Consider the following 6,772-nt stretch of genomic DNA (forward strand, 5'->3'; position numbering starts at 1 on the left):
AAAATGCTAATGTGGATTGCCTGCAAGAAATGCAGGCACTCAGAGGAGAGGCAGCCACAGTTGGAGAATTTATATGAGCATGTCAACTGGTGGGGACTGAAACACACAAAGCCAAAATATTGGCTACGGTATTAAGGCCTCCTAAAGTGAAAAGGGAGAGAAACCCAAATTGTTTTCTATGTGGAGAGCCAGGTCATATGAAGAGAGAATGCTTCAATAATAGAGACCAAGCTAACTCAGGAAAAGAACCCCCTTCTATATTTCCCCGATGTAAAAAGGGGAAACAATGGGCACATCAATGCAGGTCCAAATTTGATAAAAACGGCAACCCTATAAGTAACCAGGTGGGAAACTTCATGAGGGGGCTGGCCCCAGGCCCCACTTCACACTGGGGCAATGCCAGTGGCTTTCCTCGGTCAGATGGAAAGCCCACAGTCCTCTCTCTCAGAGCAGCCACCGCTGGAAGTGCAGGACTGGGCTTACTCTGCCCCAACGAATTAGTGCTAAAAGAAGGAGAAGACCCTAAAAGGGTTGCAACTGGGATCTGGGGCCCACTGCCTCTGGGAACAGTGGGATTAGTCCCAGAGCGATTGCGCCTATCCAATAGAGGAATTAATGTGCTCAATGGGGTAATTGATAGTAATTATCAAGGTCAGATATTACTTACGATGGAATGTAAAGGTCTGCATATTCTTCCCCCAGATCAAAGATAGAACAGTTACTGCTTTCACCATACTGGGTTCCCAACGCCCACAGAAAGGAAAGGGGAAAGGGAAGTTATGGAAGTACAGGAGCCATAGGAGAATATTGGAATCAATTAATCACTGATCAGAGACCCATGATTAGCTTAAAATTGGAAATAAAAATTTTACTGGCTTATTGGACACAGGGGTGGACATTTCAATCATTAGTGATGAAAACTGGCCAGAAACTTGGCCTTGGGTCACTCAAAAAATTGGGTCACAAACAAAAAATTGTCGGCATCAGGGAAGCATACACAGCTAAGCAGAGCATGTGCCCCCTAACCTGTTGCGATTCAGAGGGAAGAAAGGCAGTTATACAACCTCTAATTATGCCCATCCCTGTTAATCTTTGAGGATGAGATCTATTAGCCCAATGCGGGGGGTCACTCTGCAGTCCCTTTTCTAATAATGGCCACTGTTATTATCCCTCCAGTACCCCTGACATGGCTCTCTCAAGATCCAATTTGGGTACAACAGTGGCCTTTAAAGGGACAGAAATTACAAAGAGCCTATGAATTAGTTGAGGAGCAATTAAAAAACCGGCCATATAGAACCATCAAACAGCCCTTGGAATTCGCCCATTTTTGTTATTCCCAAAAAGTCTGGTAAATGGAGACTTTTGCATGACTTACATGCCATCAATGCTCATTTGCAACCCATGGGGCACCTTCAGCAGGGGCTCCCCTCCCCTGTGGAGATTCCTCGAGATTGGCCTATAATCATTATTGACTTAAAAGACTGCTTTTATACTATTCCCCTTGCAAAGCAGGACAGAAAATTTGTGTTTACAATACCAGCTATCAATAATGAAAGGCCAACTTGCTGATTTCATTGGAAAGTGCTTCCTCAAAGGATGCTAAACAGTCCTACTAAGTGTCAGTATCATGTAAATCAGGCTTTGCTCCCCAGTAGAAAAAAATTTCCTAATTGCAAGGTTATTCATTTTATGGATGATATTTTACTAGTAGCCCCAACAGAGCCAGTACTTGTAAATTTACATGCCTCTGTCATAAAGAATACACAGTTAAGAGGTTTAATCATAGCACATGAAAAAGTATAGATGTCTTCTCCTTGGAAATATCTTGGATACATACTAACTTCTTGGTCAGTAAGACCTCAAAAAGCAACTTATACACCTTAAATAATTATCAGAAATTACTAGGTGATATTAACTGCTTTCACCCCACCTTAGGCATAACTACTGATAAGTTACAGAACCTGTTTTCTATCTTAAAATGCAATGCTGCCCTAGACTCTCCTACGTATTTAACTCCTGCGGCACAAAGGGAAATTGAAGAGATAGAGCAAGCTATTTCTCAGAGGCAACTAGATCGCATAGATCCATGGTACTCAGTTCAATTGTTTGTTTCCACTAAACACTCCTCTACAGGGTTAATAGGACAGATGACCCCAGGGCTGTGCTTCCTAGAAAGGGTTTTTTGCTCGTATACTGGGACTAAAACACTCTTTCCCTATATCCAGTTCATCAGTAAAGTCATCTATTCAGGCTTCAGATGATGCAATCAGTTGCTAGGTTATGACCCTGATATCATCAGGATTCCTTTAAGTAAAAAGCAATTCAAAGCAGTATTGCCTTTATCTATGGACGTGCAAATAGCACTCTCTGATTACACAGGCCAAATAGAGCATGCCCTACCTGCTGACAAACTCCTTCAATTCTTATCTCACACTTCTGTGGTTTTGCCTACTAAAATAGTTCAATCCCCCATATCTAACACTTTAACACTGTTTACTGATGGCTCTGGTAAACATGGAAAAGCAGCTGTTTGGTGGATTCTGCATAATTCCCTCACTTGGTCTGGATTTACTAGCACTCAGAGAGCTGAGGTTGGAACTTTAATACTGGCCTTGGAAACTTTTTCCGCTCAGCCCGTCAATATTGTTAGTGAGTCTGTTTACTCTGTTTGTTTATTGCAGAATCTTGAGACAGCCCTCATTAAGTCCACATTGGAGCCCATCCTGTGTGCACTCTTTCTCCAACTTCAGCATTTGCTAGAACAACATACACATCCTATTTTTAATCACACATATTCAAGCCTACAGCTCACTGCCTGGTCCATTGGCATATGGCAATGATCAAGCAGACCTATCAGTTATGACATCACTGCTTGACCAAGCCACCCAATTGCATCAATTTTTCCACCAAAACTGGAGAAACTTATCTAAACAATTTCAACTTACCCAGAGACTAAATAAATTATCCTGCAATGCCCAGATTGCCAGCTCAGTCACATCCCCTCCTTCCACAGGTGTTAACCCTACAGGACTAGAACCTTATCAGTTACGGCAAACAGACGTTACACACATCCGTGAATCTGGAAAACTTAGATATGTACATGTATCCGTTGATACCAATCCTCACTTAATTAGCACTTATGCCTTTCCTGGAGAGTCCACCCATTATGTCATTAAACATCTTCTTTTAACTTTTGCATTTACGGGGCAGCCCACAAAAATTAAAACTGATAATGGTCCGGCTTATGCCAGCTCACAATTTCAACAATTTTGTCACACGCAGAACATCCAACATTCCAAAGGCATCCCGTATAACCCTAAATACAGGCCATAGAACGTACCCACTCCACCCTTAAAAATATGCTCAGAAAACAAAATAGGAGGAATATGAGTAAGGGCCCTGCAATACTATTGGCACAAGCCTTATTTACCCTTAATTTTTAAAATTTAAATGATAAATTTCAATCAGCTGTAGAAAAGCACTTTGCTAAAACCTCTCAAGACATAAAACCTGCTGTTTTATGGAAAGATGTAAACAGTAATGTACGGTGTGGTCCAAGTGAATTGTTAATGTAGGGAAGAGGATATGCTTGTGTTCACACCCCCTCAGGTCCTCTTTGGATTCCAGCACAATGCATCAAACCATACCATGGCATGGCTAGGACCCAGCCCGGTACCAGAAATGAAGAAAATGACCCTACAGGACCCACAGCCCCAGATGATGTGGCTTCCTTGGATAACTAAAGCCTCAGACATTACCTGGGGGATGCTGAAGAAGACAACTTAGGAGGCTGAATGAATCCTGCTCCGGACACAGACACCATTCACTCCAGATAATGTGTTCCTTGCTATGCTCTCTGTTGTACACTGCAACTCATGTAGGATATTGATCCTTTTTATGCTCTTGCTTTGTCTGCAACCTGTACCTGCTATACTCTGTTGGACTCATATCTTAGATCTGCCTTTCTTCGCCCTGTCACCTGGGCAGACACCCCCTTTCCACCCTCTAAAACCATAACTGCTTGGCTGGGAGGGACAGATTTACCCCCAGTGGGGTCCCTCATTAATAGCACACATTGGACTAAGGTGCCTGGTAACACTACATATCACTCCACTATCCTGCCACTGTGTGTAGTTACAAAAGTTCTAACCCTTACCCTTACTGTGTACCTGCCCCAAATACAATTATGGCTACATCATGGCAAAGGAAATGCCTTAACATTCTTAGCTGCAGGTAGCCTTAAACCGGGCAATGCAATCAATGCTACTTTCCCAAACATTCCTCCCAGTGCTAAAGAACAAAGCCTGGAAAGTAATGGATTCCACTTTAGCTGGGAGGTCTGTCATGGGGGACAAGCCCATAGCTTCTAGTTAGGCAATTATAACATCTTAGACTGGAGCCGCCACAGCCATTTGCAGGGCAATCATACTGATGTCCGCGTCTATCATGGCATCAATGACAGTTTCGAAGCCACTTCCCGTTCCCCTATAATTTGGGCTGATAGGAAGATGTGACATCCCAGACCTCAAGTAGAGTCCATACCACCTCAAGACACTTTATGGTGCCTGGGACATCTTAGCACCCCCCTTAACACCTGGCATGGGACATATCATAATTCCAGTCACAATTATACTATGATGTTTTTTCATAATCACACTGATCAGTGCTTGACTTGCACTACCCATGCATATGTTTTCCCTTATGGGAACCAATATTTCTATTACACTCCAAAACTCCACATTTGTGACCCGAGTGCAGGGACAGGCTTGGTTTGCCTCCATATCTCTAATTATAATATATCTAATTTAAATATTACCAGCATCATGGTATTGAGGAGATAATCTGAGGCTTTTCTACCAGTCAATTTAATATATGATTGGCAAAGTTCCTCTACCCTTGCCAACTTAGAACGTGCCCTGTCCCAGTTCAGACACAAAAGATTCATAGTTACACGTATAGCCTTTATAGTCTCAGCCATAGTCATCCTAGCAACGCTAGCGTGGCTGTAGCATCTATTACTGAATCAATACAAACAGCTACTTTTATAGATAATTTGGCAGAAATGTGTCTAATGAACTTCTCTTACAGCAGGGTATAGATCAAAAGATTCTTGCATGTCTGCAAGCCCTCGAGGCTGCCTTGGAAGATGTGGGGGAGTGACAAGATGCACTGGTATTCTGACAGCAATTAAACTGTGACTGGGAGCATAAGGATATCTGTGTCACTTCTCTACCTTGGAATCAATCAATACATAGTTGGGATGAGGTGAAACCACCTCTGGAGAACCTTTCATGACAATTTAACAGCAGACATAAAGCAACTTAAAACTAAAATTCTAGAATCCCTAAATGCCATAGATCTACATGCCCAACAAACAGCCATATGGAAGGGTGTGCGAGATCATCTCTCCTGGATAGACCCCCGTTCCTGGGGGCCACTCCTTCATTGGAAAAGAACGTTGCTAATTATACTCATGTTTGCTTATGTTATTTACTAATTCTAGGATGCAAAGCCAGAATATGAGCAATGACCACCACGCCTGACAAACCTGTTTCTGCACAAATCTGTACTCTTCAATCAACAAAACCTGATGCAAAAAACAGAAAAAGGGGGAGATGTAGGAGATCGGTCAGGGTGGTGGGAAAAATTGTAGAAAGATGCAAACCTTCTTGAAAGGCTGGGAGGTTTTACAAAAGCTTTGGGAAAGGATTTGGCTGAAGGCAGCCAGATTCTCTAATCCGGTGCCTGAAAGCTTAGGTTAGATAACAAGGGGATGTAAAGAAACTGCTCTAGATAAGTTAGTTTACTTAGGCCTCGGAACCTGGCCTTTAATCATCTGCACACAGGACTGCTCTCTCTGAGTTGGGGGTTGGGGGGTGGGGGGATGACCCACAAGTGTGTTGACTCAGGCCTTTGTCATTGAATCTGTACTGAATAAATGCCTGCAGCACCAGTGGGTCAGGGCCACGGCTGCTGACTCTTTACAGCACCCTCCTCAGGGTCTGTAAACGGCCAGGTCTCCTAGCCCGCTCTTTCACTGGATACTTGTGTCTGAGTGTATTCTTTCATCCATCGTTCAGCCAGGGTCTGCAGGTCGGACCTGGCACTTGGCAAAGTACTTTATCTAGTGTGTCACCATATGTCACTTTTATTAATTAACTTATCAATGTCCTTTATGGCATTTCCCCATCTCCAGTACAGGTTTCAGTCTAGGGTCAGGTATGGCATTTTGTTGTCATTTCTCTTTAGCCTCCTTTAATCTGGCTTTCACAATGTTGATTCCCCCATCTGACCCCACTCCACCATTACCCACCACCAATACCCTTTTTTGTTCCTCACAAATTTGTGTCATCTTCGTGCAGGGCAATGCTAATCTTCTCTATGTCATTTCAATTTTCACATATCTGCTGCCAAAGCAAGCACCACGCACCATTTTTGTTTGAATTGCATGTTCCTCATTGTGTGTTTGTCTCATGTTTCCTTATGGTCAGATTACATAATTTCAACCTGAATACTGTCCTATCCAGGGTGTCACATCAAGAGCCACACAATGTCATCTGTACTGCAGAAATGAGGTTAATTTTGATCACCTGGTCAAAAAGCGTTACACGGTTTCTACTTGGTCTCATTACCATTTTGGTTTTTTTCTCCCTCACAACTAATAAGAAACTAATAATATGTGGGGATCACTTTAAGATTATGCGGATACCCTAACCATGACGATTGTGAGCGTACCTTTCCCATGCCAAGCACTGTGCATTCCAGATGTGGT

General features: G+C 42.9%; 1 non-coding gene across 1 annotated transcript; it reads right to left on the reverse strand.

Annotated features, from left to right (window-relative positions):
- Positions 1-6,317: 6,317 nt before the first annotated feature.
- Positions 6,318-6,419, reverse strand: LOC112208440 (U6 spliceosomal RNA). The gene has a single exon (XR_002942925.1). It is a non-coding gene; the product is annotated as a U6 spliceosomal RNA (small nuclear RNA).
- Positions 6,420-6,772: the final 353 nt, after the last annotated feature.

Source organism: Pan troglodytes, chromosome 13 (assembly GCF_028858775.2).
Source record: "Pan troglodytes isolate AG18354 chromosome 13, NHGRI_mPanTro3-v2.0_pri, whole genome shotgun sequence".
NCBI lineage: Eukaryota > Metazoa > Chordata > Mammalia > Primates > Hominidae > Pan > Pan troglodytes.